This window comes from Saimiri boliviensis, chromosome 17, assembly GCF_048565385.1.
Source record: "Saimiri boliviensis isolate mSaiBol1 chromosome 17, mSaiBol1.pri, whole genome shotgun sequence".
NCBI lineage: Eukaryota > Metazoa > Chordata > Mammalia > Primates > Cebidae > Saimiri > Saimiri boliviensis.
The window spans coordinates 2,746,224-2,767,539 of record NC_133465.1 but is presented as its reverse complement, the minus strand read 5'-3'; the positions used below and the strand labels follow the sequence as shown (position 1 = coordinate 2,767,539).

At 50.4% G+C, this 21,316-nt stretch overlaps 1 long non-coding RNA gene across 1 annotated transcript in view; it reads left to right on the top strand.

Moving 5' to 3' along the window:
• Positions 1–21,316, top strand: part of LOC141581773 (uncharacterized) — a 209,039-nt gene that overhangs the window by 88,571 nt on the left and 99,152 nt on the right. The window lies entirely within an intron of this gene.

The window sequence follows — 21,316 nt, the reverse complement described above, 5'->3', positions numbered from 1 at the left end:
TGCTTATGATGTTTTCTATTTTGCATATAAGGAAACTGAATTTCAGAGCAGGAGAGTGACCTGCTCAAGCTCACACAGCTCAGAGTGTGATGGGTCAAGCTGGGATGGAAGCATAGGTCTTCTAAGTGCTCTGGGATGTGTATTCAACCAGTATTAGAGGCCCCTCTCTAATACTGCCCTTGGCTGCCACCACCTTGTACTACAAATAGAAATGACACAGAGGGTGACATGAACTGGTCCCTTTTTTTCCATAGCCACTGGATCATGGTGCTGTGGGCTAAGCAGATGATTGATAGGACATCACTGGGCCTGGCTCCAGGAGAACTGGAACAAGATCTTGCCCCTCTCTGGGCCTCAGTTTCCCTATCTGTACCACAAGGGCATTGACCTCTGCATGGTCTTTGAGACCTCTTGCAGTTCTGCTTGGTTTGCAACAGGGTTGGTAACCCTGGGAATGGAAGAGAGGGAGACACTTGAGGCTGATGGGGAGTTTCACAGCAGCCAAAGACCCCAGGCTGCTGGACAGTGTGGGATGAGGGTGACCCTCCACATTGGAGATCAGGGATGGGGTGGCCCAGCTGGGTAGAAGTGAAGCTCCCCACCCCCACTGGATTTTGAACCTCCTGAAATTAGGGCTGTGACTTGTGCATTATAAGCATTACATAGATGAGATAAGAATTTCATCGATGTAATGGATAGAACACTAGATAGGAGATCAGTAAGGAAACAGAAGACTTTACAAATTCTGTAAACCAGCCAGACCTAACAGACACTGCTTTCTAATGGCAATCTGAGAGCACACTCCACGCAACAACAGCAGAACACACATTCTTCTCAAGCGCACATAGAACATTCTCTAGTATAGATCGTATCTTAGGCCACAAATCAAGTCTCAATAAATTTAGAAAGATTAAAATTACACAAAATATGTTTTCTGAGACGAGAGGAATGAAATTAGAAAATGGAAGGAAATTTAGAAAATTCACAAATATGTAAAAATTAAACAATGCACCCCTACCTGACCAAAGGGTCAAAAAATAAATCACAAGAGAAATTAGAAAATACTTCGAGATGAGTGAAAACAAAAACACAGCATACGAAAACTTATGGGATGCAGTAAAAGCAGTGCTCAGAGGGAAATTTATATTTGTAAACATCTGCATTAAAATAGAAGATCTCAAATCAATAACCTAACCTTTCACTTTACTAAAAAAAAACAAGAGCAAACTAAATCCAAAGCAAGCAAATAAAAAAATTAGAGCTGAGATAAATGAAACAGAATAGAAAAACTATAGAGAAAAATCGGCAAAACCAAAAGTTGATTGTCTGAAACGATGGGCAGAATTGACAAACAAACAAAAAAATAAGAGAAAACTGAAATCACTAAAATCAGGAATGGAAGTGGAGACCTTACTGCTGGCCTTACAGAAATAGAAAGGGTTATGCAATTTCACTGAGAGAGAGATTTGAAAGAAGCTCCACAACATTTCTAGAGATTGGAGACAACATCTGAAAGTGGTTACCAGTCGTTGCCTTCAGAGAAACAGGGCTGGGGAGGGTGGAGCTCGTACACCTGCTTTTTACTGTAAATCCTTAAGGGCTATTTTTGTAAATGCTTTGGTTGTAAAATACAACACACATACAGAAAAGTGAATTTTTTTAAAGTATTGCTCAGTAATTTATCACTAAGTGAATATCCATGAAGCCACCATTTGGTCAAGAAGAATATTACCATCTCTCCAGAAGCCCCTCCTGTACTCCATCCAATCCTCCCCCCAAAAAACCATCATTCTGACTTTGACGGCAAGTACTCTTGCTTTGCCTGATAGTTTTGCTGTCTCTACACACAGTAATTGGGTTCAGTTCATGCTCTGGACTTGATAAATCCAATCATGTAGCAAGTCCTCTTTTGGGTCTGGCTTCTTGCGTTTTACATTGTGAGATTCCCCATGTTGTTGTAGGAAGCAATTGTTGGTTCATTTTCTTTGCTGTATAATATTCCATTTTATGAGTACACCATCATTTATGTGTCTGTTCAGCTATTAATGGAATGGGCTTTTAAAAAAGCCATGTACCTAAAGATAGGTCGATTAAAATATTTTCAATAAAATGCACATTTAAAATGCAACTCAACACATGTCAGTTTAATTTCATCCCTAGGACCCTCATTTCTTTTTCTGCTCCAATAAGTCACGAAGCCAGTCTGGGTCAACAGGCCGTTTAAGCAGGAGCCGAGAGGGAACACGACTGAGAGATGCCCACACCCCCCATGGGGTCCTCTCATCAGCCCTCCTCCTCAAATTTTCAGCCTCAAATGGGGGAGGTCACACAGATGGAGCAAAACCACTCTCTTCCTTCTCCCTGAGGTCTGCAGATCCCTGACACGAATCCATGTACACACCCAGACAGGCAAGAGCATGCCCCCTTCAACATGAGCACATACACGGGCACCTGTGTATATCCCAGAAGTGGCAATGCCCGATGGCACCTGACCGCAGGCAAGGTCTGTGCATGGAGAAGTTGGTGGAAGAAGAGGAGGGGAAGGAGTGGGGGAAAAATCCCCTCATTTCTGAAGAAATGTCCCAGATTAGATTTGTAAATCAAAAACCAATATATAACATGCAAGAATTGATCTGTTTTATATTCCTCAGTTACATTTTTGTAAAGCACATTTAGAAGATTTAGAACGTATTTGCGCCTGCTGGTTGGGCCATTATATGCTTGAGTTCATACATCTATTTGTGAGGCTATAAAACAGGCATCGACTACCATGTAAATTGTGTTCTCCACAATAAATTATATGCATACTTGCAAAAATACATAACTGCCGTGGCTGGGCCAACGCGGCCAGAATACTAATGAGGGCGAAAGTTGCTTTGTCCCTCTTCTCCGGCCTAATTTAGCCTCTACATCAAAAATTATGTAGGAAAAATCACTTTATCCTCTCACTGAGAAATAAAATAGCACTCATGGGCACCCTCATCTCTTCCCACCCCCCTTCCTTTTAACCGAACACTACCATTTTCATACTAATTTTAGCTGCTCCAGGTTTACGGAGAGGAAGGCTGGCTGAGCTGAAGCTGGGGCGCCAGCGGGCCACCTGCATGTATGAGGAGGCTGTGAGAGCAGGCGCGCGCGCGCGCACACACACACACACACACACACACACACACACACACACACGTATGCACATTCCCTCCATGTGGCTTGAATTCGCTTGTGCTCGGGCACGTTCACAGCATGCACACAGACCTACATGTAAATGTGAAGAGTCGCCACAGACACGCATGCACAGACACTCCATGAGCATTTGCCCACGTGGCACAGATTCGGTCCCTCTCCCTGGTACAGACTCCTATGCACAGGGACACATTGGGGAAATTCGGTTCAGTTCGGTTCAATTCAATCCAATCCAGGTCAGTCCAGCAAACACTGACTGAGTACCTATTATATGCCATGGGCTATACTTGGCATTGGGACTACCAAGATTTTTTTTTGAAAAAAGACAATCTTAGCTTATAGCTCAGGGGGAAAGGCAGCTTTAGGGACAAATGCAGACAAGTCAGTGTGCTGAGGGCTGCAGCAGAGGCAGAGAGCATACAGGTACACACACTCACCCTGCTCGTTGTCAGCGTGCATATTTTCCAGTCCTCACATGTGCACACACATGCACACAGAGTCCCTGCACTCACATCGGTACACACCTCACACTGCGCAGACTTGTGTGCACGTACAACACACATACACACACCGCTACACACAAGCACCAGCATAGCCACCTTCCCGCTGGCACCGCATGCATGCTGGTTCCTGCCTCGCCTCTGTCTTTCCTGCGAGCCCAAGTGAACCTCACACCTTGTCTGGCTTGCCCGCCTTTGGGTCTGTTGCTCTTTATCTATCCTGGAAGCTGAGCCACTTCCCACTCCAGGCTGGCTAGTGTTGCTCCCGCTTCTCCCAGGGGCCTGCCCAAGGTTCCATCTTGCTGGGAGCTTCCGAGGGCTCACAAGAAGTAGACACAGGAAGATCTTGTTTCCATGACCTCAGGCCAGTCCCTGCCCTGTCTTGGGCCTCAGTTTACTCATTTTCTTTCTTTTTTTTGAGATGGGAGTCTCACTGTGTCACTCAGTCTGGAGTGCAGTGGCATGATCTCGGCTCCCTGCAACCTCTGGCTTCTGAGTTCAAGCAATTCTCCTGCCTTAGCCTCCCAAGTAGCTGGAACTACAGGTGCAGATCACCATGCCTGGCTACTTTTTTTTTGTATTTTTAGTATAAATGGGGTTTCACCATGTTTGCCAGGGTAGTCTTGAACTCCTGACTTTAGGTGATCTCCCTGCCTCAGGTGATCAACCCGCCTCTACCTCCCAAAGTGCTGGGATTACAGGCGTGAGCCACCGTGCCTGGCCTGCCCTTTTTAGAAGGTGGGAATTGGATGGCCACTGAGGCCGTCAACCTCCAGGTGTCCACAGTTTGTTGCTGAAGAAGGTGGGGCCTCTGTCCAAGTCGGAGAGTGTGAGACAACCGCAGAGATGGCCCCAGCCTGGAGGCATCTCGGCCCGCTCTGAGCTCCCAGCCTAAGCAGAGCATTGGATCTCAGGGGCAGGCCTCACCAGGGCAGGAGAAGCCATGTCCTGGAGAAAAGGAGTGGCAAGATGTGACGGGGGAGAGAAACCTGGGTGTGAAGAGGGCTGGCTCAGATATTTATAGGTGCCAGCCACAGTTCTAGGGGAATTTAATTCTATCTTCAAACACCCGAAGGGCTGCCACGGGGCAGAGGGAGAGGACTTCCTCCACATGACCCAGTTGGTAGAACTAGGACAGTGGGAACGTGGTGGAAGCTCCAAGGAGACAGCCAGCGTTTGGTTCAGCATCGCGACCAACGGGGTTTCTCCACGTGCGCCGCCCGCGAGCCTGCGTGCTGCACAGTCGGGTGCTGCGGCTTCCTTTCCTTGCAGCCTTTCTTTCCTCTCCTCCCCTAAAGCTCATCCGATGGCTTTTTTCACACCGCACTGTTTTCTCTTTATCTCAGCTTGTTCTTGGAGCAGGAAATGCTTTTTTTAAAAACGAAAATCGGATTTTTTATTGAGGAAAATATATTAAGTGCACATGATGAAAACTTCGAATTGGTGAAAAGGTGTACAGTGAAAAGTAGGTCGGTCTCTCTGAGGCTGCCCAGTCTCCTCTGGCTCACAGTTATCCAGCTTCCTTCTGCAGAAATAACCACTGTTTCCAGTTGTTACGTGCTTTCTCAGAAACATGCAAGCGTCTTTCTGTCTGTCTGTCTGTCCTTTACTGAACACAAATGTGAGCGTCCTGTGTCCCGATCCTTGCTTCCCCCCGCCCCGCTTCCCAACCTAACCACAAAGCTTGGAAGCTATTTCTAAGGAAAAGTTCTCCGTTGGGCAATATCTGACAAGGAAATGGGCTAACGAGCTCTCACCACTGGGGACACGGATACAGGCTAGATGATCACTTAGGGCAGGCGTCCCCAAACTGTTTACACAGGGGGCCAGTTCACTGTCCCTCAGACCGTCGGAGGGCCGCCACGTACTGTGCTCCTCTCACTGACCACCAATGAAAGAGGCGCCCCTTCCTGAAGTGCGCCGGGGGTGGGGGGGCCGCATGCTGCCCTCGGGCTGTAGTTTGGGGACGCCTGACTTAGGAAAAGAAAAACTGGAGATCTGGGCCCTTCCTTGGGGGAGGAAGGTGAGACTCATGCCGGCTAAAGCCCTTTCCATGAACCAGTTTCTTGGCTACAAAGAGAACAGCTCTTTATCTCGTATTCTTCCCGTTTCTCCCCACTCCCTCCCAGCACCCCACAAGCTGGGCCAGAGTCACCAGTGCTTAAAGCCGCCCAACCTTGGCTTCCAGCCCTTGTGTAATTGACAAGAATTCCCCCCCCACCCCCAAGAGATGGCCTCTCTCTGTGCCAGCCACATGCCACTAAACTCCAAATTAAGAGGCCCAGCTGAGATTTCTGTCTTATTCCATCCATACCCCTGGGGCCAATCCTCTCTCATTTCAGGAGGGGAATGGAACTAGGAGTTTGGATTTGGGAAGGGGGGTAGAGGGGGCTAGCCACCAAAGCTGGTGCCTCTATGCTCCAGAGAGATGTGCGTGTCCTACCATGCGGCTTAAGACTTCTCCAAAACACCGTCCCCCTAAATCCAATAAAATTGCAAATTTCACTGTATTTCACAATATCCTAAATAAACATGAACAGCATGCGTTTCTCTTCCTTGCATCAAATATTAATCTGCCCATGGCCAGCACCCGCTCCCCCGCGTGTGTGCGCACGCTGGGTAAACACCGGGGAGATTGTGATGCCAGACCTTCCCTTCTCTTCCCCGAGTCGAGAGCATGACAAATTTTTCTCCTAATTACACCTGCCACTGTTTGCCTTCTAATACTGTAAATCCTCCATCACATAGTTTTTCAGATTTGGGATTAGGTTCTCTTCCTGTCGTACAAATGATTGCAGGGGGCAAGGATGGGGGAGGAGGCTGGCGTGGCGTCGGCTGCATGGCATTGCTCTTCACGATTTCACTCTGAGGGGCCCTGAGCTGGCACGGCAGTGTGTCCAGGCATCTCGCCCTCCTTCAGGGTACGAAGGAGATGTCAAGAGGCAGGGGGGAGGGGAGAATGGAGAAAAGATATCTGCTCAGGTGGACAGAACCTGCTCACCCCAGCGTCATCAGCCCCCTAGGTGCCCAGGAACTCTGGGGATAATAAAGGTGCTGAGATCCAAGGGAGAACATGAAGGTACAGCTTCTGGTGCAGTGCCCAGCACAGAGTATGTGGACAGGGAACCGGAGCTCTCTTCCTCCTTGCTCTGTCTCCTGGCTGGAGCATCCTTCTCTCTCCTGGACCCTGAAATCTGCTTTCCCACTGGTTTCCACCTCACCTCACCCCTCTCCAAAGAACCCATTGTCCCTAGCTGCCATAGGCTCTTTCTAAAGCCCTGAGCCCTCTGTCAAGACAGGTCCTGTCTCAGAATCCCCACTGACTTCCCACCATATGTGAGTAGTGTCCAGTTTCCATCCTCCACAGCCCTCCGCCACCAGCCCACCTCAGTTCCCCTGCCTCATGTCCTGCCCTCAGTCTTCCTGTCCACCCACCATAGACTCAGCCCACCTCATCCACTGTCTCGCCCTTCCCCAGATGTGCTGTACAAATTGCTACCTCCTCTTCTTTGCTCCCTCTGCCTGAAATGAACGTCTGTTGAAATTTCAGCTTTCTTTCCGGGTGTTTACCCCCAATGACACCACCTCCTTGAAGCCCTGCTTTGTGCTCCCATGGAGCTTCACATCAACCACATTTGGGGCTCAGACCTTTGCCTTGTCTGTCAATGGTGTAGGAGGGTCTGTGGGTGCTTTCAAGGTGGAGGCTATCCAGGTCTTCACTTGGCTATCCAGGTCTTCATCTCAGTCCCTCTCTATTTTCCAAGTCTTGGCACTGCAGAAGGTTGACACCTGGTGCATGGTCATGGGGAGTGTCCTGCTGTTTCTAAATCTCGTGACCAAGTCAGCTGCCTGCTTCAGCTGTGGGTGAGAATGGGCAGCTGCCCAGCCTGGCAGGTCACAGGGAACCCCAGCCAGCACAGGAGGATCAACCCCTCCAGGCTACAGAGGCAGAGGGAGGAAGAGGGAGACTGCAAAGACCAGACCTCCCCTTCCCCTCTGCAGCCTGCACTGGTCTGATAGGGTCCACTCCCAGCTACCTGTGTGTCTGGAGCATCCAAGCTGTGCAAAGGACACCCAAGTCATCCTCCAGGGGTCTTGGCATATGCAGTGTTACTGGCTATTTTAATTTGGTGAGGGAATGCAGGTAACAGCTTTGCCTTCTTATTACCCTGGGTTCCTAGAGGCCCTTCTGCCTCCAGGGCTGCCCCCACCCATTGGTGCAGGAGGACCCCATCCCATTGTGGCTGAAGCCTCGAGCTGGGCTAAGTGGGGCAGTCTTGGGCAGGCTCCAGGCTATCCTGGTGAGGTCTCCAGCCTTTCAAAGCTCCCCTGGAGTTGTTCTCAAAGCCTCCCAGAGTCAGCTTGTTCAGCTTGAATAATAACTGTCCCTGGCCCTGTCCCCTCCCCACACATTTCACCTTCAAAGGGCTGGGAGAAATTTCCCTAATTAATTAACTCCTCTGCAGCCTGCCCTCCATGTCATTGGGTGATTAATCGTCACTGTGACTTTAAATCCAGGGGCGGAGGGAAGTTGGCAGTGGTGGACGCCAGAAGCAGGGATGCTGGGAGTTGGGGGAGGCAGCCTGAGGGCCTTTCCCCGGGTTGGAAGACCCCCGCCTCATCCCCATTCTTGTCCTTGCCCAGGGCCTGACTGAGAGGCTCTAGAGCCAGACCACAAATACATCCATCAATAATCAATCAATGAGTCTCAAATACGAGATGGTGAGAACTAGGCCATTCTGGGAGAGGCGGGGCGGCTCCTGCCTATTCTAAAGTCTGCAAAACAGGGTAGCCGTTAAGGACATGGGCTGTGGAATCAGGAGGAACTGAGTTCTAATCCTGACTCTGTCTCTTTCCAGCTGTGTGGCCGAGGGCAGGTCATTTGGCTTTCCAGGGCCTCAGTGTTCTCGCCTGTACAATGGGGATGAGCAAATAGGAGCCACCTCCCAGGGCAGCTGGGAGGATGAAGTGAGATCACATGTGTGAAGCTCTTAGCATGGTGCAGGGGGCATAGCAAGTGCAGGGGATGCAGCAGTCGTTTGGCTGCTGCTGCTACATTGCGGAGGCAGTAAGGCCAGACTCCTTGATCCCAGGGCCCAGCTCGGTCCCTCCCTCCCCCTGGCTCTGTTGTCCTTAGTGGCTCTTGTTCCTCACTGGCTCCTCTGTGCAGAGTCACATAGCACAACCCAGCTGCTAACTCATCTGCTGCATGACCCTGGGCACGGTGCTTACCTTCGTGACGTCTTCATCTCCTGATTTAGAAAACAGGGTAAACTGCCCTGCCTGCATGCTTCCAAGGCTCTGGCACACACACAAGGATGTGGCCAGCCCTTCCTCCAAGGAGTTCCTTAACAGGAACGACAGAAGGGGAAAGAAATACTTGCAAATTCGGTGTGAGCTGTGACAGAGGTGCACAGACATTTCAGCAGGAGGCAGGCAATGGCATCACGGGCTCAGAGTACAGCAAGGGTGAAAGAAGATGACTCCTCACATAATCGTTGCTCAGTAAACATCGTTGTCCTTCTCCAGCCTTACTTCCTCCACACTGCCTAACTTTTTAGACTTAGCTGCTTTCCACCTCAGAACCCCAATCTCTGTCCTTTCTGCTGAGCCTGCAAAATCTGGAAAGAGGGACAGAAGACGGGCCCTTGGGGAACCCTTTCTATCATTACCAACCTTAGCTAACATTTGCCGTTTCCTGTTTCCAGGCACTGGGCGAGTGTTCTGCATGGATTAATCTAATTTAGTCCTCACAACAGCTCCATGGAACAGTTGTCAAGGCTGACCCAGAACCTAAGGGAGACAGACCAGCGGGATAAACGCAGGGAGGCTTTCACTCGGGCTGCAAAGACTGAGGGTTTGAAAAGTGGGTGTGGCCAAAGAAGGGCGGTCCCATCCAAAAAAGCAAACAGTTGGCCCCCAGACTCCAGGTGAGACGCCGCCGGGAGGCCCGTGCTGCTCAGGTTTCTTCACTTCACTCACTAGTTTTAAAAAGCTTCATTGACCTTGTGCTCCGGAGTGGGCAGTTCGGTAAGCCCAGCCCCGTCTTATCTCAGCAGCTCCTCTCCTCTGGAGTTCGGCCACCCCAGGCGCTCTATGAGACAGATACTGGTGGGAGCCTGGATGGAGGGTGGCGGTTCGTCCTGCCTACAGAAGGTGTCTGGGACTTAAAGCAGGCTCAGAGGCGTCTCTGGAATCTTCCAGTGCAGTTCCACGCTTCTCAGTGAGTGTGTGGGGTGGGCCTGGTGTGGTTAGGGGTGAAGGGGTGTGGAGGGAGTGGGACCAGAACTTGCTCAAGGTTACAGGGGTTCTTAGTAATAGAACCCAGACCACTGGGCACCAGGGTTTTCCAGAACAGGATTCCTAGTGGGTGTGGTGTGGATGGGGAAAGGGAGGGTGTGACTGTTGCCATGTGGGGGTAGGGAGAGATCTGTCAGAAACAGCATTTAGGGGAACAGTCAGGGTGGAAATAGTATCCAGAAGGTCAGGGTGCCAGCATTTTGTAGGCAGCACAGGGTAAATTAAACAGGTTTTGAAGCAAACACACATCTTACTCCCCCCGCCCCTCCTCAAGCTGTGTCACCAAGGGCAAGTTACTTCACCTGTCTGGGTCTCAGTCTGCTGAATGTGAAGTGCTTAGTTCACAGAAAGGGTAAGACAAATGTCAATTTTCCTCTTTTTCCTTTCACTACTTGCCCCCTCCCTGGGAGCTTCACCCTCACTGTAATTCTTGGTGGACTAATTCATTCACTCATTCACAGGGGACCGACTTAGTACCAGGTACTGTTCTAAGCACTGCAGATAAGGAGTGAACAGACAAAAACATCTACCCTCAGGGGGCTTACACTCTAGTGGATGGAGACAGACAGCAAATCACATCAGTTATTTAAGTGTCTGAGTGCTTGTGTAAGTGCTATAGAGAATGAATAGCAAAGGGGACCTATAGGGTGTTGTGGGAATGGGTTCAATTTTAAATAGAGTAGTCAAGGAGGGCCTCATTGAGGTGACGTTTGAGCAAAGACCTGACTGAGGTGAGCCCTGCTGATTTTGGGGGAAGGGACTCCTGGGCAGAGGAAACAGCCAGCACAAAGGCCCTGGGGAAGGACTGGCCTGGACGGTTCAGGGAGAGGCGAGGCGGCCAGTGGAAAGAGGGAGGCTGGCATGGTAGGAGGTGAGGTCATGGGGAGGAGGCCAAGGGAGTCAGATAGGGTGGTGCTCAGAGACCATTGCAAGGACTTCGACTGTGAAGGAAGCTGAGAGCCAGGCAGCGTTTGAGTAGGGCAGGGACACGGAATGACTTAGAGAGAGGTCCCTCTGGCTACTGGTCAAGAGCAGGCTGTGGGGGGACAAGGGTGGAAGCCCATTTGGAGGTTACTGCAGTCACCCAGGTGAGAGGCAGTGGTGGAGAGCAGTGGTCGGATTCTGGATGAATTTTGCAGGTAGAGCTGCCCAGGTTAGCTGATGGATTGGCTGTGGGGTTGAGTGAGAAAGAGAGGAGTCAAGGGCGATGAGGCCCGGAGGGGTTAGGGCGGGGCGGGCTGCTTCTGAGTGTGACGATTGTGAGCCAAGGCCTTTCTGGTGTACAGAGCACGTCTAGACTGCTGTCTCCAATAGCCTACACCCTGCAGTCCCCTCCTCTCCTGCTCCACGAAGCTCTGTGGCAGCCATTTCTGCTGCAGCGTGGACCTTGCATGGGAGCTATTAGGAAGGGGTGTGCACACACATACACACACACACATACTCATATGCACACACATGCATGAGCTGTCTCCAAGAGCTTCAGTCCTGTTTTATGTGATTGCATGCAGGCCTCCCTCCTCTGCTGAAGAATTGTTAAGGAGGCCAGGTGCGGTGGCTCACACCTGTAATCCCAGCACTTTGGGAGGCCGAGACAGGTGGATCACTTGAGGTCAGGAGTTCAATACCAGCCTGACCAATGTGGAGAAACCCCATCTCTACTAAAAATAGAAAAATTGAGCAGACATGGTGGTGAGTGCCTGTAATCCTGGCTACCCGGGAGGCTGAGGCAGGAGAATCACTTGAACCTGGAGGTGGAGGTTGCAGTGAGCCAAGATCACACCACTGCACTCCAGCCTGGATGACAGAGCAAAATCCCATCTCAAAAAAACAAAAACAGAAAGAAAGAAAAGAAATGTGAAACAGCTGAAGCCCTTCCAAATGTCTGAGCCTCCGTGTATTCATCTGAGAAGTGGGAGTGAGGATTGTGGAAGAACCCTGGGCTGGGCTGACGGCTGTGTGGGTAGGAGCTAGAATGCCTGGATGTTGTTGCCATGAAGCTAGAGAGCTGGAGGTTCAAGAAGGACTCTAGATACCTGGGTGAGGGGAGGGAGTGCAGAGGGAGTGGGGTCAAGGTATGAGGCGTAGTCAAGGGTGTGAGGGGTTGAAGGGTGGGATGCGAGGGGTGGGCCCTTGGAGGAGCTGAGGGACAGGTCTGGGAGGGGCGAGGTGCTTGGTAGGTACTTGGTATGGGCACAGCAGGTTCTTCAGCAAGGCGCTGGGTATGCAGCATATATACTAGGTGCGTGATGAGCTCTCTAGGTGTTCAGGGCCTTCTGGTGAGCACACATCTTCTTGTTCACCTCCTCTCCCACTCCTTTCCCCTTCGCCAGCTCCACACTGCCGCCTGGCAGTGCCTCGTGTGCACCAGAAGCGCGTCCTCCCCGTGGCCTTGGCATTCTGTTCCCTCTGCTGGGATTGCTTATCCTGGAGGTCCGAGTGCTCTCTTGCCTTCTCCATGGCTCTGCTCACACGTCCTCCCTAGTCAGGCCTTCCCTGACCCTGTCCAATCTGCAGCCCCACCCAGCACTCCCTCTTCCCTTCTGACTTCATTTCTTTCCATAGTGTGTGCCACCATCTTTCATCTATTTCACTGATTTTGTTTATTATCTCCTTCCTCTAGAAGGTAAGCTCCATGTGGGTAGGGACTTCTGGGTTTTTGTTTTTTTGTTTGTTTGTTTTAGGGACAGAGTGATGCTTTGTTTCTCAGGCTAGAGTACAGTGGCCTGACCTCAGCTCACTGAAAACCTCTACCTCCCAGGTTCAAGCGATTCTCGTGCCTCAGCCTCCCAATTAGCTGGGGTTACAGGTGTATACCATGACGCCCAGCTAGTTTTTTGTATTTTTAGTAGAGACAGGGTTTCACCATGTTGACCAGGCTGGTCTTGAACCCCTGACCTCAAGTGATCTGCCCACCTTGGCCTCCCAAAGAACTGGGATTACAATGGTGAGCCACCGCACCCGACCTGTTGTTGGTTTTTAACAGTGGTAAAATATACATACAGTACTTACTATTTCAATCATTTGTAAGTGTACAATTCAGTGGCATTAAATGCATTCTCACTGTTGTGTAAGCATCACTGTCTATACCCTATACTTTTTCATCATCTCCAAAATAAACTTCGAGCCCATTAAACAATAATTTCCCCATTCCTCCTCCTCCCAGCTCCCGGTAACCTCCATTCTATTTTCTGTCTCCAAATTTGCCTATTTTAGATACCTTATATAAGTGGAATCCTACAAAAGCGTGTTTGGCCAACAAAGCACATTTTCAAGTTCAATCTATGTTGTACTATATAACAAAATTCCACTTCTTTTTATTACCAAATAATATTTCATCTCATGTAGACACAATATTTTGGTTACAGCTGCGTGCCCTGTGCCTGGCAGAGTCCCTGACTCGTGGTCAGTGCTCAGTACATATTTGTTGAATGACTGAGTGAGAGAATGAATGAGTAAAAGGGATGATGAGTCTTTATGGTTTTGCTTTGGTTTTAGAGCCATCGTGTTTGAGATCCTAGAGAAGTGTTTGCGTAGAGATGACAATGAGTGCCCCTGCGTGTTGAGGATGAAGGGGGCTGAGGAGTAAAGGGTGTGTGAGCAAAGGCATGAAGAGGGGATACAGCTGATCTCCCCCAAAGGGGTTCCTTCCTGCCCTGGGGAGAGCACCTCCACCCTCCCTTCCTCACTGCAGAGGAGCCTGGGGCAGGAAGTCTTTTGCAGGAATCCAGCCTCAGGCTCTCTGCCCCTGGCCTGCTTCGGCTTCTTATCTCCCTTTGGGGTGCTCGGAATGTATGTGGGGTACTCTGTGCCTCGGGAGAGGGCCACAGATCTGGCAGGCTGGAGACAATGTCCCTGCCGGGCAGCTGTCCTCAACCTGAGATTGCCGAGGGTCTGAACTCACCCGTAAGAGGGTCCAGATGTCCAGCCCCATCCCTGCTAATTAGTTCAATTAATTAGCAAGTGGCCTCATGGCTCTGGGCGTCCTGGGCTCCTTTGGCACGCTGGAACAGTACTGCAAACAGGTGTCTGGGGAGTTATGGGGGTCAGTGAAGGAGGCAGACTATAGGCTGACCCTTCCCTGGACAGAGAGCCCCCTGCCCAAGAGTGATTGCAGTAGCTTTTCTCTCTTCTGCCTGGCTGGGCCCAGGAAAGCCATGCCTGGGACATGGTGGGATGAAGGGAGGGGGCCCAAGTCCCACAGCCAGAGCTGCAGAAGGAATAGGAAACATAATGTCACATATTCTAGGTTGCTGCAGGAGTCCTGGGCTCTGCCAGAAGACCCCCCTGGGCCCGGGAGGAGATACAGCCCCTGTCCTGGGAGATGTGCCCAGTCTGATTTTGCAGACAGTCACTGTCCTGTGGGAGCTCCTGGTCAGATGAAGAAGTTAAATAGAAGACACAAATTTGAGACTGGGCGCAGTGGCTCATGCCTGTAATCCCAGCACTTTGGAAGGCCAAGGCGGGTGGATCACTTGAGGTCAGGAGTTTGAGACCAGCCTGGCCAGCATGGTGAAACCCCGTCTCCACTAAAAATACAAAAAAAAAAAAAAAAAAAAAAAAAAAAAAAAGCCAGGGTGACGCACACCTGTAATCCCAGCTACTACTCAGAGGCTGAGGCAGGAGGATTGCTTGAATCTGGGATGTGGAGGTTGCAGTGAGTGGAGATCGTATTACGGCACACCAGCCTGGGTTACAGAGTGACTCCGAATTAGGAAAAAAAAAGTGGGAGGGGGGACACAAATTTGAGAAAACAGTCCCTGGGCCCTTTGAGTAACACAGAGACAAGTGCCAAAGGAGGAGATCCAGAGAAGGGAGGGTGGGTGCAACGGGGAGGAGCTGTTCTGCTGACATGAAGGAGTAGAGGGAAGATCTCAGGGATGCCCTTGAACCTCCTGGAAACAGTGAGCAGCAGCACTGAGTTGGGACTCATATCGGGGAGAAGGTGGCCAAGACACAGTGCAGACCAGGCAGGCAAGAGCCTTTGGACTTCAAGCTAGAGATGCAGGGGACCCATTCAAGGCCGGGGAGGAAATCTGCCATTGGCCTCCATGCCTAAGGGGCTGGATGCGTGTGGGCCCAGCTCAGGGGATCGAATCAGAGAAGCAGCAAGCTCCCACCACCTAGGGAAGATGCTCCTGGTGAACATCATTGCTACCGATCGGCCATGGGCAAGAGAAGGAGAGTGGCGGGGAGCATCACAGTCTGGAGGAAGACGTTTGGGATGAAGGGATGAATCTTCTCCATTTTGCTTTATCTTTTTAATTTTTTTATCTATTTATTTTTTTTGAGACGGGGTTTCGCTCTTGTTACCCAGGCTGGAGTGCAATGGTGCGATCTCGGCTCACCGCAGCCTCCGCCTCCTGGGTTCAGGCAATTCTCCTGCCTCAGCCTCCTGAGTAGCTGGGATTACAGGCACGCGCCACCACGCCCAGCTAATTTTTTGTATTTTTAGTAGAGACGGGGTTTCACCATGTTGCCCAGGATGGTCTCGATCTCTTGACCTCGTGATCCACCCGCCTCCGCCTCCCAAAGTGCTGGGATTACAGGCGTGAGCCACCGCGCCCGGCGCTTTAGCTTTTCTAAAGGTCCCAGAGGAGCATTCGCATAGAGATGACAAGCAATTAGGAGGGGGTCTGAGGCTGAGGAAGGGGTTCAGACCAGAGGTTAAAGATTCAAGGCAGCCTCAACACCTTTACCTGGCACCGATTAGGTGTTAATGAAGATATTCCTATTCTTCTAAGTGTGGTCTACGGAACAGTAGCATCAACACCACCCGGAAGTTTGTCAGAAGTGTAGAATCTTGGGTCCCATCCAGAACTGACTGCTATGGTTTGAATGTCTGTGTCCCCTCCAAAATTCACATTGAAACTGAATCCCCAGTGCAACAGTATTAGGACGTGGGGCCTGTAGGAGATGGTTAAGTCATGAGACCTCCACCCTCGTGAATGGATTAGTACCCTTATAAAAGGGCTCGCAGGAACTAACCAGGCCCTTTTTGCCCCTCGGCTTTCTGCCACGTTAGGACACAGTAACAGTGTGCTGTGCTGGAAGCAGAGAGCAGCCCTCACCAGACACAGAATCTACTGGTGCCTTGTTTTTGGACTTCCCAGCCTCCAGAACTGCCAGAAATAAATTTCCGTTATTTGCATACTACCCAGTCTGTGATATTTTCATTGTAGCAGCACAAATGGACTAAGACACGGGCTAATCAGAATCTGCATCTCAACAGAATCCTCCAGTGATTTGAGTGCACACTGAAATTCAAGAGGCTCTGCTTCAGATGCTGTCATTATTCTCCTAATTTTATGGTTGAGGAATCTGAGTCTCCGATGGAGAAGAAGATGGCGAGGCCTTGGCTGGAGTGCAGAGTTGAGGTACTTAAGGTACCTGGGTTTACAGTTCAAGGGGCATACGTTTCCCAGCGGGGAGCAGGGAACAGGCGCAGTATGTGCTAGTAAATGTTTAACAATTGATCTGAGGAATGGGGGCAGTCCTGATTTGAAGTGTTTGCCAATTTCCATGGTATAACTACTCTCACTATGGTGGATTTCAAATTACCAACCTGATGGCACTGAACATGGCATTGGAAACTGACAATCGTGATTGGCCCCACACAGCACTGATCTATATGTGTACATGTATTCTGCCTTCCAGATTCAAGCAATTCTCCTGACTCAGCCTCCTGAGTAGCCACACCTGGCTAAGTTTTGTATTTTTAGTAGAGACGGGGTTTCCACCATCTTGGCCAGGCTGGTCTTGAACTCCCGACCTTGTGATCCACCCACCTCAGCCTCCCAAAGTGCTAGGATTATAGGCATGAACCATTGCACCTGGCCTTATACATGTGTTTTCTTAGCTTAAGAGAAAAATAAGAAACGGACCCAACCCCTCCCCCACCAGCCTTAACCTCTGTTCACTCCCTCCACACCCCTAAGTGTAAACAAGGAGACAGAAAGACTGGCAGACAGATAGATGGTGCTGTGCTGTACCTCTGCATATGGATAGCCTATGGTGTTGCATGTGTCTGTCCCCTTTCTTGGGGACAGGATCAGTGACATGTTGGCCTCTGCCCCCTATCCTAACTAAATGTCACCCTTAGCCAGACTGTTCCAGCAAGTTCTTTTCAGAAAGTGAGCACTGGGAGCAGAGAGCTCAGGCCTGGGTAGGTGTCAGTGGTCAGGCATGCCCAGTTTACTCTTTTCACCTGGAAACTTGATTTCTCCTAAGCCTGAGACCACTGTGTGGGAGGGGCCCTCTGAGCAAGCAGCCCTGTACTATGACCAGCCCCACCTGTGGCCTGTTCTTCCCATATTACCCATCCACACACACCAAACACAGGCACACTCATACACACCTATTCACACATTGACACACAATCCATCACACACTGGCACACTCGCTATACACACACACCTGTTCACACATCCACACTCACACTCCATCACACAGGCACCCTCTCTATACACACCTATTCTCATATTGACACACAGTCTGTCACACACTGGCACTGACTCAGAGCCTTCCCGGTCTGGGTTGCTGCCCCATCTTTCTTTTGAAACGGAGACGCCTGGGCAGAACCCAAAGCTCTAGGTTCTCGTCTTCTGCTGCTGCTTATTCACGGTGGTCCTGGGAACCCATTTATGACATTTACACATGTATGTAGGGTGCTTTTGCATTTATAAAACACTTAGGTGTACACTGTCTCATTTCATCCTGATAAGAATCTTGCAGGGCAGGTGCTAGTATACTTTTTTCCTTTTTTAAATTCATTAGAATACTGTACTTTTTTAGTTAGCAGAGGAAGCAGGGCCTTCATGGCATTGAGAGAATTGTGTGACGTCACCAGGCCAGGAAAGGCCGGGCTGTGCGGCAGCGGAGCTTCAGTCTACCCACCGGTCAGCGAGGTGGGCAGACTCAGTTCTCTTTCAAGTCTCTCCCAGCTCTGGCATTCCGGACACTGGAAAGGTCAGGGGAAAAAGTGCCAGGAGCTCTTTTAGTTTTTCCAACAAACCGGACATTCTGCAGAGTGGACTGGGTGTCTGTGAGTACATGGATATGTGTGTGCGTGTGTGTAGATGGGTAGACAGGAGTGTGTATTGTGCGAGTGCGGCTGTATTGAGGGTACATGAGTATGGATGTGAGTGTAGGCGCCCAGGTGTGCCTCTGAGTGTTGGTATTGTGAGTGTGTACAGGTGTGGTTGCATCTGTGTGTGCTAGGTGTGGTGTGTAGGTACACAGTGTTGCTGTGGGCACAGGGTGCTGTATGACAGTGTGCCAGTGTGTGATGGACTGTGTGTGAATATGAGAATAGGTGTGTATAGCAAGGGTGCCTGTGTGATGGAGTGTGAGTGTGGATGTGTGAATAGGTGTGTATAGTGAGTGTGCCGGTGTGTGATGGATTGTGTGGATGTGTGAATAGGTGTGTATGAGTGTGCCTGTGTGTGGTGTGAGTGTGGATGTGTGAATAGGTGTGTATGTGCTGCTGGTGTGTGACAACGTGAGTGTGGATGTGTAAATAGGTGTGTATAGTGAGTGTGCCGGTGTGTGGAGTGTGTGGATGTGTGAATAGGCGTGTATATGTGAGTGTGCCTATGTGACAGAGTGAGTGTGGACATGTGAATGTGTATACGAGTGTGCCTGTGTGTGGAGCGTGTGTGGATGTGTGAATAGGTGTGTATAGTGAGTGTGCCGGTGTGTGATGGAGTGTGAGTGTGGATGTGTGAATAGGTGTGTATATGTGAATGAGTGTATATTGGGAGAGAGAAAACGCATAGCAGCACCGATTAACATCTGCCTGTCCTTCCGCCTCTCTCTGCAACCTCACCTACTCCTCCCACTCTGGTCCTTTCTGCCTGATCCTCAAAGGCTCTGGGGGGGCTTTGGGGCTGAACGCCTGCCTCCTTCCCCTCCCCCGCTGAGGACCAGGACTCATCTCAGGCCAGAGCGGGTGGCCACAGCCCCTATCCCCTGGGCCAGTGCCTGCGACGGGTGCTGGATTAGCCGAGGAGTGATACAATGGCACATATGGTCCTGAGTGCCGGGTGCAGCCCAGGGCCCCTTACTCAGTGCCATCAGGATTAGAGCTAATGAGTTGGAAGGAGTTAACAATGCTTCGGGCCGGCGGAGGCCCAGGAGGCCTCTCAGGCCCCGCACTGCGGCCGCCTTTCACCGCTGAGGTGTAATCCGCTTTGAAATCAAAGGTGGTACAAAGTATGAATTTAAATTTGACATTTACGGCTCCGGTGAGGTGACGTATTCTGGAAAGGTCTCTTCTTCTTTAAGGGGGCTGGGGGTCGGGGAGAGGGTGGGGGGAAGGGAGGGGAGGAGAGTGAAACCATCTGCTCTCAGAGGAAGGCCCAGGCGTGTCCAGGCCTGGTCAACTTTCCCTCCATGTCCTCCATGGCTTGGGCTGGGGGAAAGGGGTGGGTGGGAGTTTTGGGGGCAGATGGGAAGAAGGAGGGGGCAGCATCATTTATTCTCCCAGCCTCAATTCAGAGGGTCCCCTTCGTATAGGGCTCCCTGATCCCTAGGAAGGAGTCCCTAAAAAGACAAAGCAGAATACTTCCCAAAAAGATTTTTAGCCCCATTTTTTTTTGTGTGTTGGATTTTTAAAGTTTTTTTTTTTTTTTAATTGTGGTAAAACATATATAACTCAATGTACCATTTTAACCATTTTTAAGTATACAATTCAGTGGCATTAGTTACATTTCACGGTGTTGCGCAGCCATTACTACTCTGTTTGTAAAACTTTTCCCTACCCCAAACAGAAACCTTGTACCCATGAAGCGGTAACTTCTATTCTCTCCTTCCCGCAGCCCCTGGTAATGTCTACTTTCTGTCTCTATCAATTTGCCTTTTCTAGATGTTTCACATAAGTGGAATGATACAATATGTGTCCTTTTGCGCCTGGCTTATTTCACTTAGCATTGTATCCTCGAGGTTTATCCATGGTGTAGCATGTGTCCTAACTTAATTCCTTTTAATGGCTGCATAGTATTCCATCTATGTCCATGTCACATTTTGTGTTTCCATTCATTGGTTGGTGGACACTTCAGTTTTCTCACATTTTGGCCATCCTGAATAATGCTGCAATGAACATGGGTGTATGAGTATCTGTTTGAGCCTGTTTTCAGTCCCTTTGGGTCTAGACCTAGGAATAGAATTGCTGTTGCTATCATATGGTAATTTTAGTTTAACTTTCTAAGGAATCTCCAAACCGTTTTCCACAGTGACCGCACCATTTTACAGTCCCACCAGCAATACATAAGGGTTCCAGTATTGCCACATCCCCTCTGATGCTTATTTTCTGTGTTCTTTTGTTTGCTGATAGCAGTCCCAATATGATAGAGTGATAGCTTCCTGTGGCTGGTTGGTTGGTTGGTTTTGAGACAGAGTCTCCCTCTGTCGTCTAGGCTGGAGTGCAGTGGTGCCATCTCGGCTCACCGCAACCTCTGCCTCCTGGATTCGAGCAACTCCTGCCTCGGCCTCCCGAGTAGCTGCTGAGATCACATGCTTGTTTGCTGATTTTTGTGTTTTCAGTAGAGATGGGGTTTTGCCATGTTGGCCAGGCTGGTCTTCAACTCCTGACCTCAAGTGATCCACCTGCCTCGGCCACCCAAAGTGCTGGGATTACAGGCGTGAGCCACAGCGCCTGGCCCATCTTCCTGTGGTTCTGATTTGCATTTGCCTGTGCCTAGGGAGGCGGAGCTTCGTTTCCTGTGCTTGTTTTGCCATGTGTGCCTCTTCTTTGAACTTGGCCCCATTTGATACACCCAGAAGCTGAGGCTCTCCCTCCTGGGCGTGGTGTGGTGTCCTGGACCCTGCTCCATTTGGCCTCAGTCCCTCTAGGCTTACATCCTGCCCCTGGCCTCACACTCCCAGCAGCCTCAGTGATTCCCACATTTCTCAGACCTGTCTCCTGGATCTGCTGACTCTGGGCTGGGTGGAGGAAGGGGAGGCATCTGCCGTGTATGGGCACTAGGACTCCCTCAGCCCGCCTTGCTGAGACCCTTTCCTCACATCCCACCACATGTCTCCTACTCACTCTTCCAGGCCAGACAGCACCCACTCTGGGCTCCCCGAGAACCCAGTCCATGTCCCAGCATTGAGCTCCTCAGGTGGATGGTAACTGTGAGCTCCATTTTCAGGGGTTTCTCCAAGAGTAGGAGCTGGCTTCCTCCCTGGGGGGCCCTCAGCAAGGAACCCTGGGTCAGGCAGCTGGTCCATGCGTTTTCTTTGATCCTCACTCTGCCACATCTCTGTAAACAGTTGTTTGGGGAGGGAGAAGGGATGGGAGAACACCAACTCTTTCTGACAGGTATTGGGCACTAACTGTG